Genomic DNA, 12,522 nt, shown 5'->3' on the forward strand with positions numbered 1-12,522 from the left:
CCCCCGGTGGCGACACCAGGGACGGCGGCGTCGGGGTCGGCCGGAACGGCCTCCCGTGCCCTTGTCCCGGTTGGTCTCGACCCCAATGCGTGGGGTGGGCCGACCTTGAGCTGGAGGTCCTGTGAGGACCCGCAGAGGCACCGCTTCGTGCTGGACGATGCCGAGGAGTGGAGTAGGTGGCAAGCGATGCAGGGCGGGCTTGCAAACATCCGCGCCACCCTGTCTTCCGCGATGGGGGAGTTGGATAGCGTTGTTGTCCCCGGTGGTCAGGTACGGTGTTCTCTTTGGTGGTTATTCTCCTTTTATTTCTCCGTCCCCCCTTTCTGTGACGGTTCCTGAACGTAAATCGTTTTGTATGCCCTCTAGGTATGCAGCCGGGGGAAGTCCAAGTTCCTCTGGTGCTAGCGGGGACTTTGGGAGCGCTTCGCCATGGAAATGTGGTGGACCGGGGAGCTAACCGGGCAGCTCACCGCTGCCCAGTAGAACGTTGCTGACCTGCGAGCGCGCGAGCAGGAGGTGTAGGAGGGCCTGCAGCGGGTGGAGGCTAAGTTCTAGGCCGTCGTCGAGAAGGCTCGCCTTGATGTTGAGGAGTTCTAGGCCATTGCCGAGAAGGCTCGCCGTGATGCCGAGGAGCTCGCATGGTTGAAGGAGGATCATGAGGCCCTTGAGAAAACCATCGATCGTATCCGGCACGAGCGGCACACGGCTTGGCGGGAGCGCGACCTCGAGGCGGGCCGGAAGGCTAAGGCTGAGAAGATGGCGGCCGACCTTGGGGCGGATGTCAGTCGGCTGCATGTGCAGATGCAGGGGCTTCAGACCGCCGTATCCCAGGGGCACGACTGGGAATGTCTGCTGAAAGCTCAATCTGAGGGTAAGGTTTTCGTTGTTCCTTTGTTTTGCGGCGTTGCGGTGGTTTCTGACTTGGCGGGCTTTTCCGGACATGCCTTGAAGACGACCTCACCCGGCTGAGAGACGACATCGATGCAGAGCGCACCGAGCACGCCAACCTACAGGACGCGGTCTGCATCATCTGCGATGACCTCAGTGTGGTCTAGGAGGAGGGGACGAGCTCGTTGGTGGCTCGTGTCCTTGGGGCGTACCGGCGGGCCCGTGAGATTGCTCAGGAGGCGCTTCACGTCGGTGTGAGGCGGGCCTTGGCATCTTCGGCTCCTACTACTCCGGCATCAACTTTGCTGCGATGAGCGGGGGGTACGCCTCCGGCTACTCCGAGGCCGAGTTGGACGAGATCGACGCGTCGGTGCTCAATCCAGCGGAGGCCTTGGCGAAGCTCCTGGAGGATGAGGTGATCTTGTTGGAGGACCCGGGGATGAGTTAGCTGTATCGGGCCCAGACGCCCAAGAATGTGTAAATATGTTAATTAACTTTGAACTCGCTTTTGCGATGGCCATACAGGCCTTTGTGTAATTTGTCGAAATTTTTTTTCGATCCTCTTTCTGTTTTTTGGGTTTGGAAAGATTAGAGCACGAGTCGGACGCGTCAGCAAGCGTTGATGAGCAAAGGCACCATAGCCACTGGGGCGTAGGTTTCTCGCGGTCCGATCAGCCTTGCCCGAGCGTCGTTCATGCACTCTTTTCTTTTCACACCCAAACGTTTAGGAAGAGGGTCAGTTTGGAAAAATGGTGTTTCGAGAAGACGCCATGTGTCTTGGGAAAGAGCCCCTGATAGCCCCCGAGGGATATGCGATCCTCGGGCAGAGCCAGGGTCGGATATCCCTAAGCTTAGGCCGAAACTCTAGCGAAGGCAACTCAAAACCCCCCCTTTTTCACAAACTAAAAGATAATAGAAGTATGTATGTACAAACTTGGAAGCAACGGCTAAGGGTAGAAGCATCTTAGCTGCTCGATGTTCCAAGCGTTGGTGAAGACCTACCCATCGGGGGTCGCCAGGTTGTACGTGCCCGGCCGCAGTACTTGCACGACAATGAAAGGTCCTTCCCACGGAGGCGTCAGCTTGTGCCGACCTCTGTTGTCTTGGACGAGGTGAAGCACCAGGTTGCCGATGTTGAAGGCTCAGCCCCGTACCTTACGACTGTGATACCGTCGCAAAGCTTGCTGGTACTTGGCCGAGTGCAACAGGGCCACGTCGCGCACTTCGTCGAGTTGGTCTTGTGTGTCCTCGAGAGATGCTTGGTTCCCTCGTTCGCCGTACGCCCTAACCCTCGACGACCCGTACTCCAGGTCGGTGGGGAGGATTGCCTCGGACCCGTAGACTATGAAGAACGGGGTGAAGCCGGTTGCCCTACTGGGGGTCGTCCTCAGACTCCATAGGACCCACCGGCCGCCAAACTTATTGAGGTGGTCGAAGACCCGCGGCTTGAGACCCTGGAGTATCATGCCGTTGGCCCATTCGACCTGTCCATTCGTGCGGGGGTGCGCCACGGCTGACCAGTCCACTCGGATGTGGTGGTCGTCGCAGAACTTGAGGAACTTCTTCCCGGTGAACTGCGTGCCGTTGTCCGTGATGATGGAGTTGGGGACTTCGAAGTGATGGATAATGTCAGTGAAGAATTGTACCACCTGCTCGGACTTGATCTGCACAACTGGTCGTGCCTCGATCCACTTTGAGAATTTGTCGATGGCGACAAGCAGGTGGGTGAAGCCCCCGGGCACTTTCTTGAAGGGCCCGACGAGGTCCAGTCCCCAGACCACGAAGGGCCATGTGATGGGGATGGTCTGGTGCACTTGGGCGGGTAGATGGGTTTGCCGCGTGAAGAACTGGCACCCTTCGCAGGTGCGCACCGTGCGGGTAGCGTCAGCCACCGCCGTCGGCCAATAGAAGCCCTGTCGGAAGGCGTTTCTGACGAGGGTTCTTGGTGCGGCGTGGTGGCTGCAGGCTCCGGCATGGATCTCCTGTATCAACGCCTTTCCCTGCTTGATCGGAATGCAGCGCTGCAGGATGACGGTGTGGCTCTGCTTGTAGAGCTCTTGGTCGACGATGACGAAGGATTTGGCACGGCGGGCAATCCTTCGCGCCTCTATCTTGTTCGTCGGAAGCGACTCACAGATGAGGTAGTCAAGATACGGGGCTCTCCAGTCAGGCGGGGGGTCGGGCTACTAGGTTCATGTCGATCTCCATGACCTCAGGGTCAGAGGGATCGGCCTCTAAGTCTAGGGCAAGTGGCATGTCGCCGACCTCTCCCGGGTCGGCTCCCGAGTTCGGGCCAAGTGGCGCGTCCCCGACCCCTCCTAGCTCCTTGTAACGGATTGAGGGCTTGTATTGGTGGTTGATGAAGACACCGTCGGGGATGGGCTTTCGGTCGGACGCCACCTTCGCCAGCTTGTCGGCTGCCTCGTTGAAACATCTTGCGACATGGTTGAGTTCCAGACCGTCGAACTTGTCTTCGAGCTTACGGACTTCATTGTAGTATGCCGCCATCTTGGGGTCGTGGTAGCTCCACTCCTTCATGACTTGCTCAACGACTAGTTGAGAGTCGCCCTGGATGTCCAGCCGTCGGATGCCCAGCTCGATGGCGATGTGGACCCCATTGAGGAGAGCCTCGTACTCAGCGACATTGTTAGATGCGGGAAAGTGGAGGCAGATCATGTACCTCATGCGCACGCCGAGGGGAGAGACGAAGACCAGATCCGCTCCGGCGCGAGCTTTCATTAACGACCCATCGAAGTACATCATCCAATACTCTTGCTTCTCTGGCACTGATGGCATCTGGATCTCCGTCCATTCTGTGACAAAGTCGGTGAGTACCTGGGACTTGATGGACGTCCGGGGGGTGTAGGTGATGACCTGGTCCATAAGCTCGAGTGCCCACTTCGCGATTCGCCCCGTGGTGTCTTGATTCCAGATCACTTCGCTGAGAGGGAATGACGACACGACCGTCACGGGGTGGGAGGTGAAGTAATGGCGCAGCTTCCTCTTTGTGATGAGGACTACGTATATGAGCTTATGGATCTGAGGGTAGCGGGCCTTGGACTCGGACAAGACCTCGCTGATGAAGTACACCGGGCGCTGCACCTTGAGGGCGTGTCCCTCCTCTTGCTCCACCACTAGAGCCACGCTAACCACCTGGGTGGTCGCCGCGACGTAGAACAGGAGTGGCTCCCCGTCAGTTGGTGGGACCAGGATCGTGGCCATCGTCAGGAGGTGCTTGAGTCGGTCAAGCGCCTCCTGGGGCTCGGCGATCCACACAAAGCGGTCGGTCTTCGTTCGCCGAGGCACGAGATGAAGCGGCTTAGGGCCGCAAGGCATCCCGTGACGCGTTGAACTCCCTTCAGGTTTCAGATTGGCCCCATGTCGTTGATGGCGGATATCTTCTCTGGGTTGGCTTCGATGCTGTGCACGGAGACGATGAAGCCGAGCAGCATGCCCCTCGGGACCCCAAAAATGCACTTTTCGGGGTTGAGTTTGATGCGCTTGTCTCTTAGCCTTTCGAAGGCTAGCTCGAGGTCGGGGATGAGTTGGTCACCTTTCCTGGACTTGACCACGATGTCATCTACGTAGGCCTCAACGGTTCGCCCAATGAGGTCCCCGAAACACTTGAGCATACATCGCTGAAATGTAGCCCCTGTGTTTTTTAGGCTGGACGGCATCTTGATGTAGTAGTAGGGCCCGAAAGGGGTTATGAAAGAGGTCGCGATCTGGTGGTAGCCAGAATACGCATCAAGGAAGCTAAGGGTTCGCACCCTGTGGTGGAGTCAACTATCTGATCTATGCCCAGCAAAGGAAACGGGTCCTTTGGACACACCATGTTGAGACCTGTATAATCAACACACATTCTCTATTTCCTATTCTTTTTTCGTACAAGAACAGGATTGGCTAACCACTCAGGGTGGTACACTTGATTAATCCGGCCACCAAATGCTTCTGGAGCTCCTCGCCGATGGCCTTGCGCCTCTCCTCGTCAAAGCGGCACAAGCCTTGTTTCACCGGTTTGGAGCTGGCCTTGATGTTCAAGGAGTGCTCGGCAACTTCCCTCGGGATGCCTGGCATGTCCGAGGGTTTCCACGCGAAAACATCGTTGTTCACGCGGAGGAAGTTGACGAGCGCACTTTCCTATTTGGGAGATAGGGTAGCACCTATCCGCACCGTCCTGCCATCGGTGCTGCTGGGGTCGAGGGGGACCTCCTTGACGCCTTCCGTAGCTTCGAAGGAGGTGGCAAGCTGCTTGGAGTTGGGCGGGTCCTCGGCGCTCCCCGCAAGCTGGACCGCGGGGTCCTCCGTGCAGGTGATGGTCGTGGCGTACTCGCAGCACTCTACGTCATACACGTACGCCTTCTCGAACGACGTGCCGACGGTCATGACCCCATTGGGCCCCGATAGCTTGAGCTTGAGGTAGGTGTAGTTGGGGATGGCCATGAACTTGGCGTGGCATGGCCGCCCCAAGATGGCGTGGTAGGTTCTGCGGAAGCCCACCACCTCAAAGGTGAGGGTCTCCTTCCTGTAGTTGGAAGGAGTCCCAAAAGTGACGGGCAGGTCGATCTGCCCGAGAGGCATCGCCCGTTTCCCTGGCACGATGCCATGGAACGGCGCCTCGTTGGGATGGAGGCGGGAGCGGTCGATCCCCATGGCGTTGAGAGTCTCAACGTAGAGGATGTTGAGGCTGCTGCCTCCATCCATGAGCACCTTGGTGAGGCGCTTTGTGCTGACGATGGGGTCGATGACGATCGGGTAGCGTCCTGGCTGCAGGACACGCTCCGGGTGGTCGAACTGGTCGAAGGTGATGGTGGATCTCGACCAGTCGAGGAAAGTTGGGGTAGCGGGTTTGGCTGTGTAGACCTCACGGTGCTCTAGCCTCCAGCGGTGCTTGGAGTCGTAGGCCGCCAGCCCGCCGAAGATCATGGAGCAGCCATCCACGTTGGGGAAGCCATCTTCCTTCTCCTCGCCATCCTTTTTCTCCTCTTCGGGCTTCCGCTTCCGGTCGCCCTTCACTTGATTGCCCACAAAGTACCTCTTCATGAGGTTGTAGTCCTTGTAGGCGTGCTTGGCGGGGAACTTGTGGTTCGGGCACGGTCCCTCGAGCAGCTTGTCGAAGAAGCCGGGGGTGCCCTCAGGGGGTGGCTGTCCCCGTTTACACTCAGCTACAGCCACAAGGGGAGCCTCGCGCCGCTGCTTGTTCTTCTTCTTCTGTTGGTGGTTGGAGGTGCCCTCGTTGGCGTCCTCCTCCTACTTCGCCTTGCCCTTGGAGCAGTCAAAGATCACCCCAATGGCCTCTTCACCTGAGGCGAAGCTGGTGGCAATGTTGGGGAGGTCCTCAGTCGTCCGCGGGCCCCTACGTCCTAGCTCATGGACTAGGGGCAAGAAAGCTCTGATGACGTTGGCATCCACGACGTTGGAGAGCTCGGTGCGCTTCCTGGAGAAGCACCGGATGTAGTCCCGGAGGGACTCGTCCGACCCCTGTTGGCAGCTCCGGAGATCCCAGGAGTTTCCGGGGTGCATGTACGTGCCCTAGAAGTTCCCTACGAAGATTTCCTTCAGATCGTTCCAGTTACAGATCCGACTCGAGGGAATGTGCTCCAGCTAGGCTCGCGCCGAGTCAGCTAGGAACAGCAGGAGATTGCGAATGATGAACAGGTCATCATCCGCCCCACCAGCCTTACAAGCAAGCCGGTAGTCGCTGAGCCAAAGCCTGGGGTTCGTCTCCCCGGAGTACTTGGCCACATTGGTGGGCTGCCTAAAGAGCGCTGGGAACGACGCGTTCAGGATGTGCGCGGAGAAGGCCCTGGACCCCGCTGGGTCAGGGCTCGGGCTGCAATCATCTTCGCTATTGTAGCGGCCACCACAGTGGTCGTGGTAGCCACAGTCCGCCCCATCCTTCCTGTCCACGCGGGATCACCTCCACGCGTCCAGGGTGTCACGGGCGTCGCGGACTGGACCGACGCGCCGGTGGACGGATGGTGCTCCACCAGCTGCGGGTGGTGGGGTCCGTCGAGCGAGCACGGCTCGGTTTCCACCAGGGGAAGGCTGGTGGACAAACTCCCCACGCCTTTCGGGAGGCACAGTGGGCGCTGCCCTGCTAGCAGTGTGCCCGCATCGCCAGGACACGGAGCTCTCCGCCTGCTGGACCGCGGTGCACTCTAGCAAGTTGCGCACCTCCTGGTGGGCCTGTCGCTCCTCGGGCGTCGCTGGCTCAAGGAGTCGTCGGAGTAGGGCCACGCTGTAGCGATGTTCTGGCTGGTGCAGACGAAGAGTTGAGGGCGATCCTCGTCCTCGCAGATGCGCCGTTGGACATCGCACGCCCGTTGTCGTGCCCCGCCTTAGTTGCAAGGGTGCTCGACCTCCTGATAGGGCACCAGGCACACCTCTGGCAGACGTGGCCGCTCCGGGACCCTAGCGAGGGCCCCGGTTGTAGCTGCGGCGCACGGTGGGGGAGTGCGCTGCCTCCCTTCAGCACCGTTGTCATTGGACCCCTCGGGATGCATGTCGGCCATGAAGCACTCGCGCGAGGGGTGGTGGCTCCCATTGTCGGAGCCAACGTCAGAGGTTGTCCCCACCACGCCCGCGAACTCGTTGTTCATGGGTGGCACGATCATGGACCGTGCCCGGAGACATCCGGAGGTTGCCGCTGCGTTGCGCAAGCTAAGGGGCCACTTGGTTCGGGCATGAATAGCCCTACGTCCAGTGTCAGTGGCTGCTCGTGTTACTCACATGGAGTTTGCAGTAAGGGTTACAAACGGGCGAGAGAGGGAGCTGGTCCTAAGTCTCTTGGGTGTACACTGAGGTTCGTGAGGAGAGGGTGTGAGTTCGGTTGGATTGAGAGTCGTCCCCTGCTCGGTTCCCCTGGTCTTCCTTTTAAAGCGCAAGGAAGAGGCCAGGGTTACAGTTGAGCTGGGAGTCAGGGAAAGTAAAAGAGATAAGCAGGTAAAGTAAAGCATAGGGGGAAGGACCGAGACCCCGGGGTCACCGCCTTCCCCTCCGGTCTCTGTCTCCCGTCAGTGTGGCCATCAGAGGAGGGCGGCTGTCATTGCTGAGCGTGCGAGATGTGTGTGGCGTTCGACCGCTGTAGCTATGCATGATGACGACGATGTCTGGGCGTGGTAGCTGTGCACATCGTGGAGGACGACCGACCCCTGTAGCCATGCGTGCTGACCGGGAGGCATGGCCGTCATGTCTCTGCTGCCGGACCGAGCACGAAACCGGGCGGCGCTCCCTCCTGTGCTAGGGGGCGCGGGTAATGAGTGCCCTATGGTGAACTGGGGAGGCAGCGGACTAGGACGGTGCCGCTATAGCCTGTGCGGTTGTGGCTACAGTGTACCGCCCGAATACTGTGGCGAGTCACGTCAAGGAGCGCGGGCGCCTTTCGGTGCTCCTGAGCCGCATCGCATTTATGGCGAGGTTGGTGGGGGCCCATGAGATCTGCACCCTCATCCGCTGGTTTGCGCCCGCCCTCGGGTGAGGCGGATCCTTGTTTTGTGGACCCAAAAGCGTCCGACCCCCTACGCCTGGGGTTGGGCGAGGCAGAGCCTTGCGGTGAGCGGTTGGGCGTATCCGAACCTAGGACCGTGGGTCGGGCGAGGCGGAGCCTTGCGGCGAGGGATCGGGCGAGTCCGACCTTGGGACCATGGGTCCGGCGAGGCGGAGTGGAATGCTCCCTGTCCATGCCGAGTCGGCGGAGGTCACTGTCGCCGCAGGTGGGCCCGAGCCCTTATGACCTTTGTTTAAGGGGCATTAGGGCGTCGTTAATATTTCCCCCCAACACTTGCCATAGCCATAGAGAGGAGCGTGCACCATAGGCGCTAATGTGCAAAGAAATTTACAAGATACAAATACTATGAGGCAAGGTGCCGACAGGATCGAAGAAGGAAACATAAAGTTCTTTTTCTGTTGAAAGATGATGATCGTTGCCGCTTTGTTTACATTTTGTACTTGGTTATTGCACTGTTGAACTAATTCTCTCTCTAACACGATCTGAAATTTATATAAATACCAGCTTATCTTTTTATGGAGGTTATGATAATTTGGACCCATATATTTATTTATTGCTCTCTCTTTTTAGTGGATCAAATGCTCTTTTATTTTTGAATATCATTACATTGACCTTGTCAATAATACTTCTTGCAATTTCTCTACCCATCCAAAGCCAAATATTTATGTCATGATGAACCATAGATTGCAAGATTTATTTTTGGGTGAATTGATTCAGGATTTACTTCTGTGTATGAGACTTAGAAGCTGGTCATTCCTTTGTGTAACCTATTATCACTAGCCTTCTGTCCATGCATTGTGAATTTCTACACTAGAAATCCCACAAACCTCATAGGGCATCCTAACCTAAACCCAATTATATCATTTTTGTGACTACCTCCTTGACCACAACCTAATATGAGTATGGAAAATATTTCAACAGAGATTTAGGAGATTAATCGGTGCCTTTTCAAGAAATTCAAATCTTGGAGGCATCCACTAGTGCATGGAATAAAAAGTGAAAGAAACGGAGGTCAGAAAGGGCTGGGCTGATCGGCCTGGACAACCTCAGGCCAATCGGCCTGGGGTGTTTTCCCCTCTACCACCTCTGAAATTTAGCGTGGAAGTCCCTCTAATGGAATAAATTAATTTTTTTCCTAGAAGATTGATGATTTTATTACTTACGTCAGCATTTTATCTTTCTTCCTTTTCATGGTCAAGGACGAGCATCATCTAAGCATGGGGGGAGAGTCATCGCATTATCTCATGACCTTTTTGACAAGTCTTAGTAAGATCCATCAGAAGTCTTTCTTGTTTTGGCAATATCCTAATTATAATATTTTTTGCTAGGGCTAACCTTCCTAGAGATCCAGATAAAGCCTTACACATATTTTATGAGTGATGACAGGTTAGAAAAGTTCTAGAGGTTTGAGAGACTTGATGAGCTGAGAGAACATGAGCAATTGCATTGAAGTTTAAATTATTAATCTCAACTTAGTTTCTTTTTGAAAAAGTTTTATTGAAAATCTTCTAAGATTTGTTTAAAATTGACAGCAAGAGAATTAATTCATTGTGGGATGTGTGAATACTAATTGAAAAATCCTATGAGAGCATTATATTTTCTTGTGTGTGATCAAGTATAGGATTCTACACCTAAAGGCAGCTCTATTGAAGACTTACTCGAGGACGAGCAAGGTTTAAGCATGGGGGATTGTTGATGCTTTCTATTGATACACTTTTACCCCTATTTATCTTCAATAATGACATGAACTTAATACCTAAACTATTGGTCACACCTAGTAAACTAGTCATTTTCATATGTGCAACATATTTTGAAGGATATTCTTCTTTTGCAGGAAATTAGGCCTAAAATTATATTTTTGGATAAAGCCTGAAACAAGCAATGAGCCAGACGAAGATGAAGGCCAGCGGGCCAAGGAAGGGCCTAGCTTGATCGGCCTATAGGGGCTAAGGCCGATCGGCCCAGGGTCTCCTAGCCTCCTCTCGTGCTTGTTTTTTGCAAGCAATCCTCCAAGATGACTTAAGGGCTATGTTTGTGACAATATGGCAAGGTTCAATTCAGAATCAAAGAGGATCAAGCGGAGATTTGGAAATTTATCAAGGATCAATCTCATCATGAAAGCTATCGATGTGCTAGACCCATATGCAATTGAAAATAAGAGTCCAGAGCATCTAAGAAGACTTGGAGACAAAGTAGAACATGAGAGGGCAAAAGGAAGGCCCAGCCTAGACCCTCCCAGGCCAATTGGCCTAGGGGTTTCCTTTGCCCCCTCATTGTTGATGGCTCGTAAGTGCCAAATCTATGCTGTCAACTCCTGCATAAACACGTAAAAGATGAGCATCAACAGTAGTAGTAGGAGTTATTACTAACAAATTCCACAAGTGTTGGTGAATATTTGTATGCAGGTCCATTAGAGGATAAAACACACCTCAAGGAAGGAAACACACTATCAACTAATTAGGAGCAAGCATATGATTGAAGGGCCCACAAACGGGAGTAAACCAACTAGATACACCACCAAAACACCCTGTACCCAAGTGTGGACCCACCTGGCAACCACCCAGCGAAAGGCGGTTACTAGGGGTTGGCCAAACCCTGGTGGGCCCGCTAACCTCCAACCACCACGTGTTGCCAGATACCGACCTTGCAATGGCAGTTAGGGAAGATTCGTAGAATATTCCCCTCGAGAACCGAACCCAAGTGCCTATAAATGCAAGAAGGGGGGGTCTCATTTCAAGACACACCACCAACACCATCCAAAGGAATTTAGAGCCTCATTGGAAAGGTGAAGCCTTGCCTAGCTTGTGCTTAGATGAGGGAGAGAGTGAGGGGTAGTTTGGGAGGAGTGCTGAGGTGTTGGCACTCTCCTCCTAGCTTGTGCCTCTATGGATGCTGGCTACCTTATGAGTAAAGTAAGTTAGTGTTCATGATTCCTTCCTATAGTGTTATACTTATTTCTTATATGCGTGAGTAGTCTCATATCCTTGCTATGTTTATATGCTTGGTTTATATGCTCGTATGCTAGTCATATACCCTTGCTATCATAGTATAGGCTTGTATGCTCTCATGTATACCTTTAGACCTTGATATATTACACAATAGTAGTATCTAAATCCGAGTGAGATCAATTCTCTTACTCGCGGGTTCGTCGCTCTATATTTATACAGAGTGTTGTAGTCTGCTATGGGGATCCACACGTAGTTAGGCTGCAGTAGTAATAAATAGCATAGACGTGGTGTCTAGGCTAAGGTTAATCCTTCATTAGCCATATATCCCATGGGCTGCAAAGGTAGGCCATAGGTGATGACAATCCTATATGGTGGAGCTGTTGGCCAAAGGCACCTGACTCATTCAGGGTAAGACAGTGCCCGAAGCGAGTATTCTGATTAGAGATATTGACCTTTAACTCACCTATAGTACTACCTTAGGAATCTCCGCTACCCTCGCCACGTATCTTGGTGTGTCCTTGGACCGACTAGACTAAAAGTTAGTACACACACACGTTTGCTTGGATTTGATACCCTTGGAATACTCTTAGGTGAAAGCTACAATGGTATCCGTGCGCTTGCGGATTTATTCGCATTCCAATTTTTGCCACGCACTCTCTAGACTATAAATACCCAAAAATACACCGAGCTCCATATCAAATATGACGTACTCAATGTGAAGCAATAGAGAAGTAGAAGGAGCTTGAGGGACACCTCTTCGGAGAGACGATGGTTGTGCAGTTGTTGGGGGTTAGCATAGCCGAGCCCCTGCCAATGTGATCACCTTGCGAGGAAGATCATGCTGAAGTTCTAGAGTTAGGAGTCATCAAGATCAAGATAGGATCCCGGTGGTGATCTTGTGATGTACAATCATTCATGGAGAAGTAATAGATGTGTTCATGTTCTTAGCGATCTAAGTATCTCCTTCTATGGTTTTATGCTCTTTCAGGTTTGCTTGCTTTTCAATCTATGAATCGATGATAGATTTCTTAGGGTGTTCTTGTGGTTGTGGTGACCGGATTTTCATGCCTGATCTACCGATGAGTACAACATGTTCGTATGATCATGCCCTTAACCTGCTTGTGTTGATGGAGAGGATCATGATAGGATCTGACTTGTGTAAGGTGGGGGGTTTCA

The sequence above is a fragment of the Setaria viridis genome, chromosome 7, assembly GCF_005286985.2.
Source record: "Setaria viridis chromosome 7, Setaria_viridis_v4.0, whole genome shotgun sequence".
Classification (NCBI taxonomy): Eukaryota; Viridiplantae; Streptophyta; class Magnoliopsida; order Poales; family Poaceae; genus Setaria; species Setaria viridis.